Genomic DNA, 16,198 nt, shown 5'->3' on the forward strand with positions numbered 1-16,198 from the left:
ATACTGATGCTGCCTTTAGGAGCTCTTAACATTGGATTTATGAAAGTAGATTTATTTTTGACAATTTGGCCACAAATATTGCTCGCAAATTCTTACCTCTTAGTGCAGCTCCTAACTAAAATATCATTTTGAATCAATTGCAGATTAAATAACTATCAAATGAAAACAGGGTTTTGAGATGTTATTAAATAAGTTCTCTTAGGGCAATGCTTTAATAATCTTTTAAAGGTGACAAACCTTTTGAGAAAGGTGTTCTCAAGTGTTTGAACTCCCTTTTCCAAGACAGAGCAGAGGAGGTTGATGTCTCTATTTCCTATAATTTACTTCATGTTGGAGCTTTTTCTGTCTCTTCGTGGTTATCAGATGACTTTTTTCATAAATCTTTGAGTCGCTTTGCTAGTCTGTATTTGGTGGAACTGGTGAGGAACACGTTGTACACATTTCATGTCTTCGGCCTGCCAAAGCCCCACAGGCTCAGATGGTGTCCTCATCTGTAAGAAGACAAACAACAATTCATCTGCAGAGGACCGAGGTCATGTCTACACTTTGCAGCATCATACAGAATCTTAGATCATGTTCACTCTTTGGAAGACGCTGTGTCTTGCATAAGTACTTATAACTTTTGAACTTGCGCATCACAAAGCTTAGTGTACTTTATTTGCCATTTGTCTCAGTCCAACTCAAAGCAGTGCATGACTGTGAAACAGGGATGGAGTCCAAGGCCGAAGACGAATGTTTAACTTCGGCAAATATTTAAGAACATTACATTTTGTACACCACAAAAGGCAAACAATTATGGAAAAAGTTAATTACTCAGCCAAAACTAATTCTTAGTAAACTAATGATGGTCGTGATGAGCTAATATTTAAGTTATTAAAAGCAGCCACACATCGATACACCTTCTTTATGCTGAATTAATCAACTAACATTGCACAATAGTTGTATGATAAATAATAAAAAAAACAGTGCTATCAGGCTAATAAAAAAATTGTCATATTCTAAAAAAAAAAATGTTTTCATATTATCATCTGATCCTGAATAAAAGCAATTAATCAAAGTATCAGATATTAAACAGCTTAATATTTATAAAAACACATAACCTGGACGTATCAATAAGTTATTAGGCATTTTAGTTTTATTATTAGTCCATGACGGTTCGCAAATTGCCTGTCATGGGGAATCCAATGGAATCCATCGGACTTACAAAAATTAGGTACCAGAAATGACGCAGGGACAACAGATTGCAGGAGTCAAGAGGGAATATTTTCTCTAGCACAGATTATGACCATAAAACATAGAAGGCAGGACTGAATTTATGTTTTTGGCTTGATGAAATGAGCCTTGCTTTTCCTCCTCACCGGCTGTTGGTTCAGTGCATTTTAAACGCAGAGCAGCGATGCTGACTGCGGTTTAATTTAAAATGTTGCAGGGGTGGCTAAGACACTGTTGCACCTGCGTTACTGTGTGTTTTTAGCATTTACGTTTTGATATTATTTAGATTTTTTAGGGTTGAAACTGGGTGTTGTTCATATTTTTGGCATTGCTGCTTACTCTTCCTTTGTAGCCTAGTAAAACTATTCGTCGCCCCGCTCACTTCGCATATCGTTAAGTCTGGCGGTGGACAAAATTTACTGTTGAATGTTTTATTCTTTTCCTTCTCTTAAAACTCATGTTTTTGAAAAGCATATTGAATAATTTTCTGTGTTTGCTCAGCAAAAGCTAGACCGCAACACATGTGGACATAGATACGCCATTTTAAATCAATGTTGTTGTGAACATTCGCAACACAATTTTGCGGTCGTTATTGTTTTGTTGTTTCTGAGATGTTGGGGTGCAGCTGATCTCTTAATGTTGCTTTTAATGGGGGCGGTGTGGTGGCACAGGGACGGGGCGTGGTCCACGTGTTGGGGACTTGGTCCTCGTGGCGGTGGTCGCAGGTTTGATTCCCAGCCTGGCGCCATTTGCCGCATGTCTCCCCCCTCTCTCGTTGCCCTGTTTCCTGTCGTCTACTTTCAGATGGGGGTCACTAGAGCCAACAAAACCTTTTTTTTTTTTTTTTTTTTTTTTAAATGTTGCTTTTAATTCACATTCATCTTGTTGTGTGTCTGTGGGTGAAGATAACAGAGCTACGTTTTTGCAATTTTGACAAAAACTATAGTCTCTAGCTAACCTCGACCCATTTGAGACCAAAGAGATCTAACAATCCAAAACAGAGATCAAGGCAGGGAAAAAAAACTGGTCGAAACCTGTCGGATCCTCCATCCCTGCTATGTAAAGTAGAAAAATGTTTTACAAGTAAAAATCTAAAAAATAAATAAATAAAAATATGGCTTTTTCTTTTCAGCTCCCTTGAATCACTAATGTGTAGAACCACCTTCCAGTTGTAGAGACAAGTTGACTGGGGATGTCTCTAATAGCTTTCTACCTCTAGAGAACTCAATTTTACCATATATTTTTTTACAAGAGAAGTTAAGCTCAATCTGATGATATGAGTGCTATCCAAGGCCAGTCCTTAAGAGTCTGTGTCCTGCATGTTTTAAAAGTTCAGTCTTATTCATGCAGAACAGCATGTTTTGATGGACGTCAGTTGGCCATCACTGATGAAGATGGAAACATCTGTGAACAAATAATATTTAAATCCTGACACAAATTCTTAATTTAATTTAGCCCTGGACTTTGACTTTGGCTTATTCAAAGTCCAGAATAAGCTGGACATAACATAAAGAAAGGACTTTTAAAACCTTCAAGGTGTAATAGCCATACATGCATCCAGCTGTTCTAAAGTTCATCCATATCCGGACGAAGCTGAGGCACTGCACACTGCAGAAGCCTTGGAAGTCCTCTACCTAACTCGACTCCTGGCTCTTTCCACAGAGCCAGTCAGCTGTTCCAGCTATTAAACCTTCACTTGGATCAGCCTTCAGACATGATTTTCAAATCTGAGTGAGAGCAGATTTTCAATTTTGTCTGGGCTGCATGAGGGAGTTAAATAAGACAATTTAGTCGTCTTCTTATTTCCATATGTTGTATGCTGTGATATTATTGTCTTGTCACTGTAATACTGTCATCAGTTGAAGTGATTTGCATCTAGAGCAGCGTTCATCTCTGCGCCTTAGGGGGCTGTAAGTTAAATCAATTTTAAGACTTTTGCAACCTCTACTAGGATTGCCCTGTATTTTCATCCATTCCTCTTCTGATCATATTTAAACTCAAATATACTTCATATGATGTGCACAGTTCCTTTCCACCGCAGAAAGCATGTGGTCTGATCTGACCAGAGCGCCTTCTTATATGTTTATTGAATATTGCTTGTGGCAAACAAGAAACAAGACTTCTTATGTTTTTTTTTCTTTCTCTTTTTTTTTCACTTCTTGCAACTCTTCCTTCAAGGCCAAGTGTGTGGAATTGAACTGTCAATACATTCTTCCTTCTGAGCTCTTGGTTGCTTCTATGAATAATGCTGTCTTTGCCCTACCTGTAGTTTATTTAGCGCTATGCTGAACCGTTCTCTGTGGGATAGTCAAAGCCTGGGATGCTGTTTTATAACCCAACTTTGCACCACTGTGTTTTCCTCACAACACGTGACTATAGCCAGTGAACAACTAATTAAAGGTCTCCAAATAAAATTCAAATTAGAAATTACTTTAATAATATTAAATGTTAGCCTTACTTTTCTTAACTGATGATGTTTTATACATGGATTTTTGTAACTGAAATACAACAATAGGGAAAAATACATTATTGTTTAATACACTCATCTTAATGTTACACTCAAAAAGTTTAGTACACTGATCAAAAATCTGTACACTGATCTACATTTAATCTACCAAGGAAAAAACACATCATGCCAAAGTATCTTCCAAGCGCATAAATACTTACAAAGGCGAAAGTTTTCCAAGATACAAAGCGTATAAAGCTCTTTCAGAGTGTTCACAAGCCATTTATGTCAAAGACTGTTTGATGCAAAGAGCGCTTACTCCGTCATGTTTCGGCAAACGCAACATGACAACAATTGTTAATAACACAGATGTCACATTCTGATCAAATTTCAAACCCCAAAATTGCATCCATGAATTTAGTAATACAATTTGCTAACTATGAACTTAACTACCAGCTTATTGATGTAACTTATTTCCACTTTAAAGTAATTTACACTATTTGACTGAACGACATCTATGGGTATCAACCTAAAAGCGATTGGATAAAAAATACACTCAACACTTTTCACATTTTAACTTGTAAAACAGTATTTTACTTTCACTTCGCAATTTTAAGCTGGTTTATTTATTCATTTATTGTGCTAGTGTGAGCTGACAAAATGTGGAAAAACTTTGGAAGGCTCCATAGACTAAAGCAAATACTAGGTTATATTTTAGTTTTTTTCTTTTAGGTAGACAGGATGTTAAAAACAAAGAAACAAAACAAAAAACAAACAAAAAAATTCCATGAAGCTGGTTGTGAGCAGCCAAAAGTCAAACATGGTGACATCCACAATGCATTTGTCAAGTTAAAAATGAAATGGACTAATTCAGAGCTGCATGCATGTGACATGACATGCAATAGGTGTGATTGCGAACCTGCTTTTGTTACTATTGTTGGAGGCTTCATTTTAAGTGAACAGGCTCTTCTTACCTCTGGGTGGAAGGCTGTTGACCTGTCAGCTTCCTGCTGGTTATCAGAGCACAAAAGCAGCGAGCGAGAACACAACATAACACAAAAAGTGATGCCACGCAAGAGGAGACAGTTCAGCAGCACCAGCCTGCATTAAACCAGACGAGACAATTTCAAAAATAGACCAGAAGCAAAGTACACAACACAGAAATAGCACAATCAGTGAAACACAGGGACAGAGTTACAGCAAAGCTGCAGTCATTAGAAGGAGCCATCAGTGTCAAACACTGTTTACTTGCTGTTTCCACACCAAAACTGACATTTCAGGGAGAAAGTTCAACAGAAAGCACACGTCAGTGTGGTGTGTGAGGTAATTGGCAGCAGGAGCACCGGGTGTGTTCTTCTGAGAGTCCCTTTTTGTCTTAGTCCTGACTCTCGTTGTAGCTTCGCAATGAGGAATAGCTTATTTCCAGCTCTGTCAGACTCAACAGAGCCAAAAACTAACAAGAGTTTCCTAAGCAGGGCATAAAACATCCAGGGCCACGACGCAGCTTCTCCTCGCCCCGTTCCTCTCAATGTCACCCTGCTGATATGCTCATGCTGCTGTGTGTTGCTGCAGTGCCTTCTTACCACACCAATGTTTTTTTTTCCTTTTTTACTGAAATAAAAACATTACTACAGGATTACTACCGTGATTGGATAAACCATTAAACATTTTTAATATGTTTTCCAGGTATTGCTGTGCCTGAAACAGGAATAATCATTTTGCTTCGAATCATTCAGAAGAAAATTTAATGAAGGTAGAAAAAAATGCAAATGCAAGGACTCTTAATATTATTACCACATTGCAACCACAAACTTCAATGTATGCTACTGGAAATTTGCTTATACAAAAAGCAGCACATAATTAGACACTAACACTTTGTAGAAATGCCTTTTACTGAAATTGCAGATGTAAGTCTTTTGAATGAATCTCCTGGCTTTGACTGGAATATTTTCCATTATTTTTCCCAAGCCAAGTTATATTGGATGAAGAACATCTACCAAAACCAGCTTAAAGTAATTTCTTGATTGGATTTTGACTGTGTATCTCTGCCTGTATGTTTAGGATTGGTGTCCAGTAAACCTCTGCCTCAGTCTCAAGTCCTTTGTGGACATGTACAGGTTTTCCTCCAGGGTTCTCCTGTATTTAGTTCCACCCATTTTTAAATCAACTCTGACCAGCATAGCATCAGTGAGCAGCAGAGTGAGATTGTTAGGAGCACAAAGAGGAGCGGAATCACTGAGACAGATGCCAGATTGTTTTGCGCTGGCATCTGTCAGAGCAAAGCAGATGCCAGTGTAAAAAAGTTTTTTAAAATACCTTCCATTCTTTCATTACTTCTCCTCTTACCATTTGGTTAGTCCTGGTAGGAGCCAGTTACCTCATTAATAGTCAGTATATATGGTCTGCTTCCTCTTTCCTCTTTAAAACGTCACGCAAGTCTCCATCACCATCTCTAATAGTAACAGTTTCTCCATCCATTATCAAGAATTAATCATCAAAGTAAAGGCGGTTGAAGAAAAACATGTATTTTTTTGTTCTTCTTCTCCATGGACCTTACCAAGCTCTGCCCACAACCGACCTAGAAAATCCCACGTGGCCCCAAGTCTCACAAACAAAGCCTTGCGGCGCGTTGTTTCTATGTAAACATGGCGTCTTCCACTTCAACTGATTCTCTGCAGTGTATTTCTGACTCGATTAGTGCATCATTTCTACCGGATTTTCACAATATATCAGCTACTACAATGGACAGAGGAACTAAGACGTTCATGTCATCCTTTTTGGATGAGATCAAGGTGTTTGAGCCACGCGATGCCTCCAACATTGTGCACGTCACAGCAAAATGCTTTCGCTCGGTGAGGAAAACGGCAGATCCACACACCCTCTACATCAATATAGCTGTGGACAAGATCACTGATGCCTATTGCTCTTGCAAGGCTGGATAAGTCGGGCATTCATCGTTTTGTAGGTTACTTTTGAAATCAGTCAGTGATTCCTGTAGTTTGTTGGTAAATGTTTGAGTGTGCTTAGGCCTGATACACTGTACTTGGTGCTAGAGTGGCTAACACGAGTAACAGTTTAGTCCAAAGCCTTTTCTGCTCAAATAAAATCTTTAGTGTATGTCAGATACAGTACACATTGCATATTGATCTGTTTAGCTAACGTAAGACTGTGTAACAGACAGGCTTCAAGGTATAGAAGTTGTATCAGTGCTGCCATTATGCTGTACTTAGCTAACGGGAAGCGTGTGTTAGTGAGACGGCCATCAGCCAATGAAAAGCGGCCCCTGTGGTAAGGTCCATTATGCACTACCTGGTCTTTGATGGTCTACCACAAAATGTTGACACGTAAAATGCCAATTAAATGCAAAATGCATATTTGCAATGTCTTGTATTTATATACAAGACATTGCAACATGTTAGAATTATTATGTTTTGTTATCTTTCTTACATTAGTAGTTTTATATCACTAGTTGTTTTATATTTTAAGGTTTAGTGTTCTCACCCCAGAGAGGAGGAACTTGTTAAACTGTGTAAGACATAACTAACCTTTCCTTGACCTCGAGCATGTTTTCACAGATGTTTCTTTAGGGGCCCTTCCTGACATACTCCTTAGTACCTCTAACTGTCTGTGTGTAGAATTTAGTTTCTGTTTCCCTTGCTTGTTATCAGGGTAGCCCCCTTCTTGTTAAGATCACTCTCCCACTTCCCATTCACTCCCTTTCTCTGTTAATAAAAAGAAAAATTCTGCAGCAGGATGGCAGAACGCAAGGAGATCGGCTTGTAGGAGCTGATCCTCTGTGCCTTCTCAATTCTTGCAAGAATTGAGACCCTAACGTCTGTGTTTCTTTTTATATAGGTTGAGAAAATACCTATCACAACATGTCTTGTATATGTTGCCTTAGGAATGCAACTTGCAACCCTAGCATTGCAAAGTTTTTCATTCAGAAGTTATTAAAGTGGACCTTTTATGCAAGATAGGGTGGGATGGGCTACACAAAACATGTACATTACAGTTTTTGCACAAAATCATCCTCACATAGTGAGATTTTAGTCTGCTCAGTTCTGCTTATTTTGAGCTTCTATCCAAATGAGCTGTTTTAGGGCATCTTGTCACTTTAAATCCAAATAAGTTGCTGCTGGCTATGCCCCCCCAACTCAACCTTTACACTTGCACTTGAAAATACCTGCAAGCAGATGTGCAATTATACAATTATACAGATGTGCATCTTTGACTCTGAATCAGATCCAGAAGCAGAAGTAGAACAACAAGAAAGCAGCCAGTTGTTTCTGGATGATAAGTGAACAACAAATGATTTATTTTTTCCAGCAGCCATTGAACAGCACATACAGCGATAAAGCTAGCTGACCAAATGTAAAAGGTTAGATTGCTAGGTGAGGGGTTGGGCTTGGCTGGGGTTGCTAGGTAACGGGGGTGTCCTCTCCCATTGTGACTTAATAATTGGGAGTTTTTTTTTTAAATGGCTTGTTTTCCAGACACCAAAAAACATTGACTTATTTCCATAAAATGGAAACAGTAGAAACTCAAATGGAGGTACAAAAACATGCAAAGAGTGAATTTTGGATAATAGATCCCCTTAGTTCTTTTTCTTTTTTTTTTTTTTTTAACTTTCGGGATCCTAAGAGAAGGCAATACACATGCCTTCATTTGATCAATTGGTCAACCGTTTGGATGAAGTATAAAGTGTAAGCCTGTGACATTTCTAATGAGCCAAGTGTCTGCATTAATCTCCCCAACCACTCAATACTCCCGCTGGTGACGAATTGATTGGATCTCAGTTGGGATTCCTCACACAGTCCACAGACACCGCTTCAGGTGACCAAATCTGACCAGGGACTGTTGTTGCATTTTTTCCCTTTTCTTTAAGTGTATCATACTCATCTTTCTGTGATGTTCACACTGGGAATTATAATTAAATCCAAAATGTTGCAAAATACTACACCCAAAAATGCAAACTGAAAATAATAATAAAAAAAAAAAAATCTGAGAAATAAATAAACAAACAAGCTCGATGGTTTCTACACTCAAATTTTAAATGAATCAAACATTCAGCACCTGCAAGTAATTTCAAAAACAATTTTGAGGAAAATGCCCATTTTGACTTGACTGCCATGGCAGCATATCAAAAATGCTTTTCAACTGTTCTAAAGAAGCATTAGACTCACATCGTAGTTTGCCAACAAGCATTTAGGCAAAGAACCAGCTCTTTGGTGAAATGAGCTGTGGAAAGATAAATCTAAAGATTTAGTGCCTGTGAAGACCAGCAACAACTTTATAGGAGAACAATTATGAACACAGACAAAGTTTCTCTTCTACTATTACGGTAACTTATTTAAAAAGTAAATAATTTATCTGCACACTAGAACATTGAGCTTTAAGTTAATCTTTCATGATCCTTGTTACATAGTTATCCATTGTTCCAGAAGACGAGTGATTATAATTCACAACAGAATAAAAATATTAATCTAAGCAGCAGCTGTTATTGTCCTACACGTTCTTCAATCCATTTTGCTTTGTCACATTTATGGATATTCTTTTTTTTTTTTTTTTTTTTCTTCTCCGAAGAGTTTTTGCGGCGCTAGTGGCTCGTATTTTTTTCCACAGTAGGCAGACAGGAAAGAGGGCGAGGAGAGGGGGGAAGACATGCGGTAAAGGTCGTCGGGACCGGGAGTCGAACCCGTGACGTCCGCGTCGAGGACTAGGGCCTCCAAACGTGGGGCGTGCTAACCCCCTGCGCCACCACAGCACGCCCCACATTTATGGGTATTCTGAAGGACAAACCATTATTTGGTAATGGTTATCTTGAATTTTCCAGTTGAAATGAAAGAAAAAAAAATGTTTGGGAAACTGTGATCTAATACGTTGGATCAGATTGTGGATGTAAGAGTTTCCTGTCAAAAGTCTCCTTATTTCTGTTGTTGTAGCTGTTGTTGTATAGTCTGTGATTTTTTTTCTAGTGAGTTTTAAAGACTTGTCTTATGCTGGCAATTTAGAAAACATTAACATACATACGCATAACTTAAAAAAATCAAGATTTTTTTCCACTTTCAACATGAGGTATGTAACAAAAGAGATACTGTACTGGCTGCTACATTTTCCTGACTGCTGTTTTGTGTCACCTGCTTTATCAGCATTGCTCAGACTGTGGTTTATCCCTTCCTTATGTAGGGAAACAGAATTTTATGTTTTAATTTTAAAGCAAAAAGCCAAAAATATGAATCTGCAGAAAACCTTTTTTTTTTTTTTTTTTTTTTGAGAGTTTACAGAAGACTTTAGTTGAGTGTCGTCATATCAGACATATTGTTAGAAACAAACTCACCGTCCAGCAGAACTCTTGGTAAAATAAAATATTGTCCAAAAAATGGACATTGGGTTATATGATGTCAAACCAAATGTTTCCTATTTAATCAGTTAGAATTACCAAAAGGAAATTTTGTTTAAAGTACAGTCACAGCATTGCCTCCATTTAACTCATGTTGTGAATTAAGTTGGGAAAGAGAAAACATCCACATCTTGACTCTGAAATTATTTAAAGACATAGCAATCTTATAGAGTTGAATTAATTGTCTAATTCTGGCTTTCAGCAAATAGAAATAGCTTTACTAATCCCAACGGACCTAAAACAACAAAAAAATTCTTTGTTTTAATGTCACTGACTGAGAAAAAAGGTGAATTATCTTTATGTTTAGTATATTTAATTCAATTCAGTTAAAAAAAAAACTTTATTGGTCCCCAAAGAGCATTTCAAATATTTAGAGGAACAGCTCAAACATATCCTCATTAGCCTTATCATAATTGACACCAAATGACAAAACATTACAACAACGGAGAGCAAATAATATTATGCAAGGGATAAAACAGTGATTAGTGAAAGCTGCAATGGGAATAAAAGAAATTGGTGGTTAAAAGAACTGAAATAACCTTATTCAGTGTTTTGGGCTGGAAAACATGAAAAATCAAGGCCTGACACTCAAGGCCTCTGCGGGAATCTGAGATCATGATCAAGGAAGTTACGGGCCAAGGAAACAGAATGAGAGCCAAGAGAGGTCAAAATAGCTCAGCAGAGGAAGTGGCACACTCAGTCTCAAACTCACACACATACAGTTCAGAACCGATTAACAGAACATTTCTCTCAACCCTCACTGTTTTTCTGAGGTTTCTATCCGAAGAGTTGTGGATGGATCCAGTTGTGCAGAGTCTAATCATTTCCATATGCCCTCTAATGATTTTCCCTTTCTCCCACTTCGGAGAAGTTTTACAGAATAAGCACCACGAGCCGGGCATGTTAATGAACATGAGATAAACAAGCAGCCAGCAAACTGCGGGTCGTTATTATGAATTATTAGGCAGAATTTATGCAGTCTTGTTTTTAAAAGCATTTAACCTTGAGGCTGTCCATTCAAGCTCACAGTTCCTCAGCACACAGATGCACACATGCACAATTTGTTCAAAGGGTGATGCTCCTGACAGCTTATCAGGGCAGGAATTCATGGGTCCTTGGACATCTGAAATGCATCACAGAGATATGGCATTAGGAGAGTTAACCCTTCCCAAGCTGCTTTTTAGCTCCCAATCAGTACAATACTCTTTCATGTTTCCATCTCTGCAAGTTTTTTATTTATTTTTTTATTTTTTTATCAAGCTCACTTACACATATGAGACTTACTGAATCAATAACAGTCCTCCTCAGACGAGGCTGCAATTCTGTAGTTTGATCAACAGGTGTCAGAGCACAAACCTCTTTTGCATGAGGGGCTGGGGATTCCAGTGGAGTAAATCCACTTGGTCTTTGATCACTGCTTCATTCTGATCTGGTGCTGAGGAATAATCAGCGATGTGAAAATGGGACACAGACCTGGTTGCAGTCTCAGAGGAGGCTCTAATGACAAAGTCTAGAGTCCTACAGATGTCTTTTTATTTATTTATTTTTGCTTGTTTGATCTGTGAGTGTGTGTGTGGAGCTCAGTGGTACTAATAAAAAGCAGGAAATAGTTGATGTAATGTTTGGTTATTTTATAGCAACGTCTGGTGAAACAAATGCCCCCTTATTTCCACAGTCCGATCACATTTTATTGTAATAGCTCAGTCTGGCCAAGGGGAGCTTTGATTAGAGAATCCGTCTAAAACGGTGCTATAACACCTCAATATTGGCTTTCTAATCAGACAGATCCTGAATTAAGAGGGAGGTGGATTTAGTTGGCTAACTGGTATTGTTTTGCCACAGAGATCCATAAAATATTGATAAATGAGCTCTGTATGGTGCTAGTTCACTCTCTGATGCAAATACATCTACACAAACATAATCAGTATTTCATTTTCACCTCAAACTAAGTTCTCAGTCAGAAATAGTGTGTCCAGTCTTCCCTCTGATGAAAGGTGCTCCAAACAAGCAACCTGTTCTTAAGAGATTCTGTCGTTATTTAAATCTTCCTGTTCCAGCTGTCTCCATGCTGCCTGCAGCACAGTAGTTAAAATAGTTCTAGTACTGACAGAAGCACTTACAGCTTCTTCCCATCATGCAATTGCAGCAGGTTTTCTTTTTTTTTTTTTTTGGTCTCTTCCAACATCAAAGCATCCTTTTCACAGTGCCAGCTGGACTGCAGCAGAAGTAGTGGAATTGACAGTGTGTATGTGGTTGTGTGTGTGTGCGTGAGTATGATAGTGGGAGGCTTGGAAGGTGGCTCAGCCCTTTGCATTTTTGTAAAGATAAGCACATCTTAACTCATCTCTTTTCTCCTGGACAGTCTGACTTTTATCCAGTGAAAGGTGTGTGTTGGTCGCTGTTCATTTAAGGACAGGCGTTTCTGCAACGTAACAGCTCTGTAGACCAAAGCGCTTGAATCTGGAAAACACTGATTAGTTATTTTTGATGGGAAATCCAGACAGACATTTACATATGGTGGCCATATGAGGAGGAAATAAATTGTGAATGTTCCCCCAAAATGGGACTCCCCACAGGTTACAGAACAACCTCATGTTTTTGCCTATATTGATTCGATTTAGGAAAAGTTTTGGTAAAAGCTGTATGTGTTGGAGAAATTAACAATATCCATTTGATGCAAAGCAAAGATCTTAATTTGTTAGTCAAATGGCTGCTGAAATATTTAGTCGACCCAAGAAGAGTAGTTGACAAACAATTTGAAGCCAGATCTACTGGATTCAGCCAGAAAAAAAAATCAAGGAGCTACATACTAGTCTTACTTATGATGTGTAGCATAGATAATCATATTTTAGAAATTGTGTTTTTTTTTATTTTCCACCTGAGTGTCTTTTTGTCTATCTACATCTGTATCTTCTTGGTTTTAATTCTGTGAAGAAATCAGGTTCACAATGTGTTTCACTTCAGACTCATTACTCATAGCAATTACAATACTTTGATTGGAACTATTTATCCTCTGCTTAGTTTGGTTGAATATCAATACAAAAGTTTTTCTCTAATACAAAGTCACAATTACCTTCCTAAAAGAGATGCTGTGCCTCTCTGTGTGTAAACAACATATTGGTGTTTGTAGAGGACAGCTTGTGGTATAAATATCAATATGTAAAAACAGCTTGAGCTCCTGCTACCAAGCAAATAAACTACTTAAAAATGCATAATTTGAAAGAATTCAATGTTAATCAAATGAGTCCCATATAAAAAAAATTATAATAGGAAAATGAATAACTCACAAGTCTGAGCAGAAAAGTCACTAAATACATTTAATCACATGCTATGCTTATAAAATGTCATGAAATTTTATAAGCAAAATTCCTTACATGTTAAACATGTAAGAAATTTTTCCACATAGGGACCTTGTTTTGAAACCACATTAATGGTATAAAGTATGAAACACATGTCACACATGTGAAATAGCTAGAATAAGTTTTGTTTCCATGTGAAAACCAATGATGCCCATTTCAAGTTATATTCAAACTGAACTCTTACGGCCCTTCTCTGGTTTCAGCGACAAACAACTGAGTGAATTTTTCTGAAACACTTCAATTTTTGGGTGGGAAAATTGGAATAAATTTCATAACCTGGTGATACAACCACTCAAATTACAACTCCAATGAACTACAGCATCCATGTGTCAAACGTTTGCACACATTCGTTTCATATGTAGTTATATTGTTTCATCGTTTCCCACCTGTTTTGCATTTGTGGAAATCATGAGTTTAAAACCCATGTGGGAGAATCTGTATGTAAAAAGTCTTTTACGCATGGAAATGTTCCCAACTGTAATTCACCTCTCAGAAACCATAGTTTTTCCACAAGATACGCATTTTACTCTAATTTTTAAAGTCGTGCTTTTTATCATAATTACATACAATTCAACCTTGGTTTTTGAAAAGCTGCTGTTCAGTGTCAGTGGACCAATATCTTGTTACTTTCATGGTTTTTCTTGATCCATCTGTGAGAGCATTTCAGTAAAGTTTAATTATTTTGCAGAAAGTTCTGGTGGAATACATTTACCCAATCCAGTGATGAGAGAACCTTTGTCAAACAATCTGTGTGTAAAGAGAAACATAACTTCTAAATATTGTTTATGTTAATTGCGCAGACTCTGCAATTTGCACTAAATGTGTTTGATGAGATAATTTGTATCAATTTGCAATCAGTGATGATTAAAAAACAATTTTGTTTGAATGCCTTAAAACTTATATGAAGGGACAAAGACAGTCTGAGTGGGGGCTGTTTGTCCTTTATGGACAACAAACCACATCGTTAGACCTGTCAGTTGCATTTCATTTATTTTTCGAAGATGGTCAGAGATTTTGCAGTTTTGTTTTCCCCAGTGTATGCCCTCCTTTCTTAATAAGCATGTAAATAAAATGTTGTATCAATTAGTATGTGAAGCTCTTTTTTTAACTCTTAGAGAAACCCAAAGACAGACAAATTACATCTGTTGTTTGAGAGTGAAATTTCAAATTGGGTACAAAACCCAACCAACCAAATTCAATTCTTTAGTTTTTTCATCTAATCCAACACCAAATACCACTGGATGCAATTTTGAATGAAATTGCCGTAATTAGTTTTAGTTTTAATTGAAATAAACTGGAATTATCAACTGAAAAAAGCAGCTTGTTCTTGCCTTCAACTCATTAATCATTATATGTGGATTTCTGCCTGACATTTTTCTTTGTAATTCTTTTGGGCCTTTTTTAAAGCAATGGTCTAAAAATAAAGAGAGAGAACAATTTTCTTCACCTAAATAGACCAAATACAAAAAAAAAAAAGACTTGGCATAGCAACATGAGTGAATAAAGGTATGAAGTCAAGCCATGCACAGCATGAGCCTCAGCACTCACTGCATTCTGTTATAGGCGCACAAAAATTAAATCAGTTTGGTGAGCTGGTACAAAAAACAATAATCCAGCAATGCCAGTCTTTGTTTATCTTTTTAATCTTCTGAAATATTAACTATAAAATCTAGAAGATTTGCACTAGTAGAGAGGAAAACAGTTGTAAAACCTGTGTGAAAAAGTAGAGGACACATTTGAAACAGGGTTACAGTGTAGAGGAACGTCCAAAGCTGTCAACGTTTCAGGACAATGGCAGCATAAATTCTGGAGGAGCTGCAGAGTTTCAAGACTCAGGTGGAATAATAATATACAAAAATGACAACTTTTAATTGTGCACCCTTCAGATCCAGCTTTATGAAAGAGATGCTTTCAAAAGAAAGCTCTTGTTGAAAGAAATCCATGAGAACCCATTTTTACACAGTAAAAATATGGTTAAACACGGTTACACATGTCCAAACTTACAAAGCTGCTACTCTGCAACTTCTGGATGCATCTCTTTCCCAGCACAGATCAAATGAGTACCTACCAGACCTCTGAAGAGATGCACAACGAAGGAACGGATGAGGGAATTCACCCATTTGATTCAGGAGTGGTAGACTATGAATTCATCTGAAAATAGTAATTTGGTAACTCTGGATGAATAGACGTGGGGACCAAGTGGAGGAAGATACTCTGGTCAGATAAAACCAAACTGGCAAAATAATAACACTACATACCATCCACATGTACATTTGCTGTATGTTTTTGTGTTTTTCTGTTCTCACAACCTGATTTCAGCAGCCAATGAACTGCTTTTCATTTAATAAACTTAAATTGAGGCCAAGGAAGCAACTGACAGAGTTTTCACTCTGTAAATGTCACTATTCTTTACATTTTGTAGCTTATGTGAGAGACTTTGTTTTTCACATGTAAAAAGTGCTATATGGATACATTGTACTTGTTTATTTACTTTGAAGGGATCAGTCACAGGCCAGACTAAAGTCTCAAGTAATAAAATGTAAGTTCACATTTGTTCTCCATCCATTTTGCTTAATCTTGAGTAATGAAGGAAAATCTTTCTTCTCCCGATGTACAAAGTCTTTAGTCACATTTCTCAAAAGCGCTGTGATTTCTGTGAAATACAACTCTGTGAAGCATTGACTCAGTCACTGGCTAAATAAAATGATACTAGGAAATACAGTATGTCTCATTGTAGTTCACAAGCACATACACACAGAAGCACACACACATTTATCCTTT

The sequence above is a fragment of the Xiphophorus hellerii genome, chromosome 22, assembly GCF_003331165.1.
Source record: "Xiphophorus hellerii strain 12219 chromosome 22, Xiphophorus_hellerii-4.1, whole genome shotgun sequence".
NCBI lineage: Eukaryota > Metazoa > Chordata > Actinopteri > Cyprinodontiformes > Poeciliidae > Xiphophorus > Xiphophorus hellerii.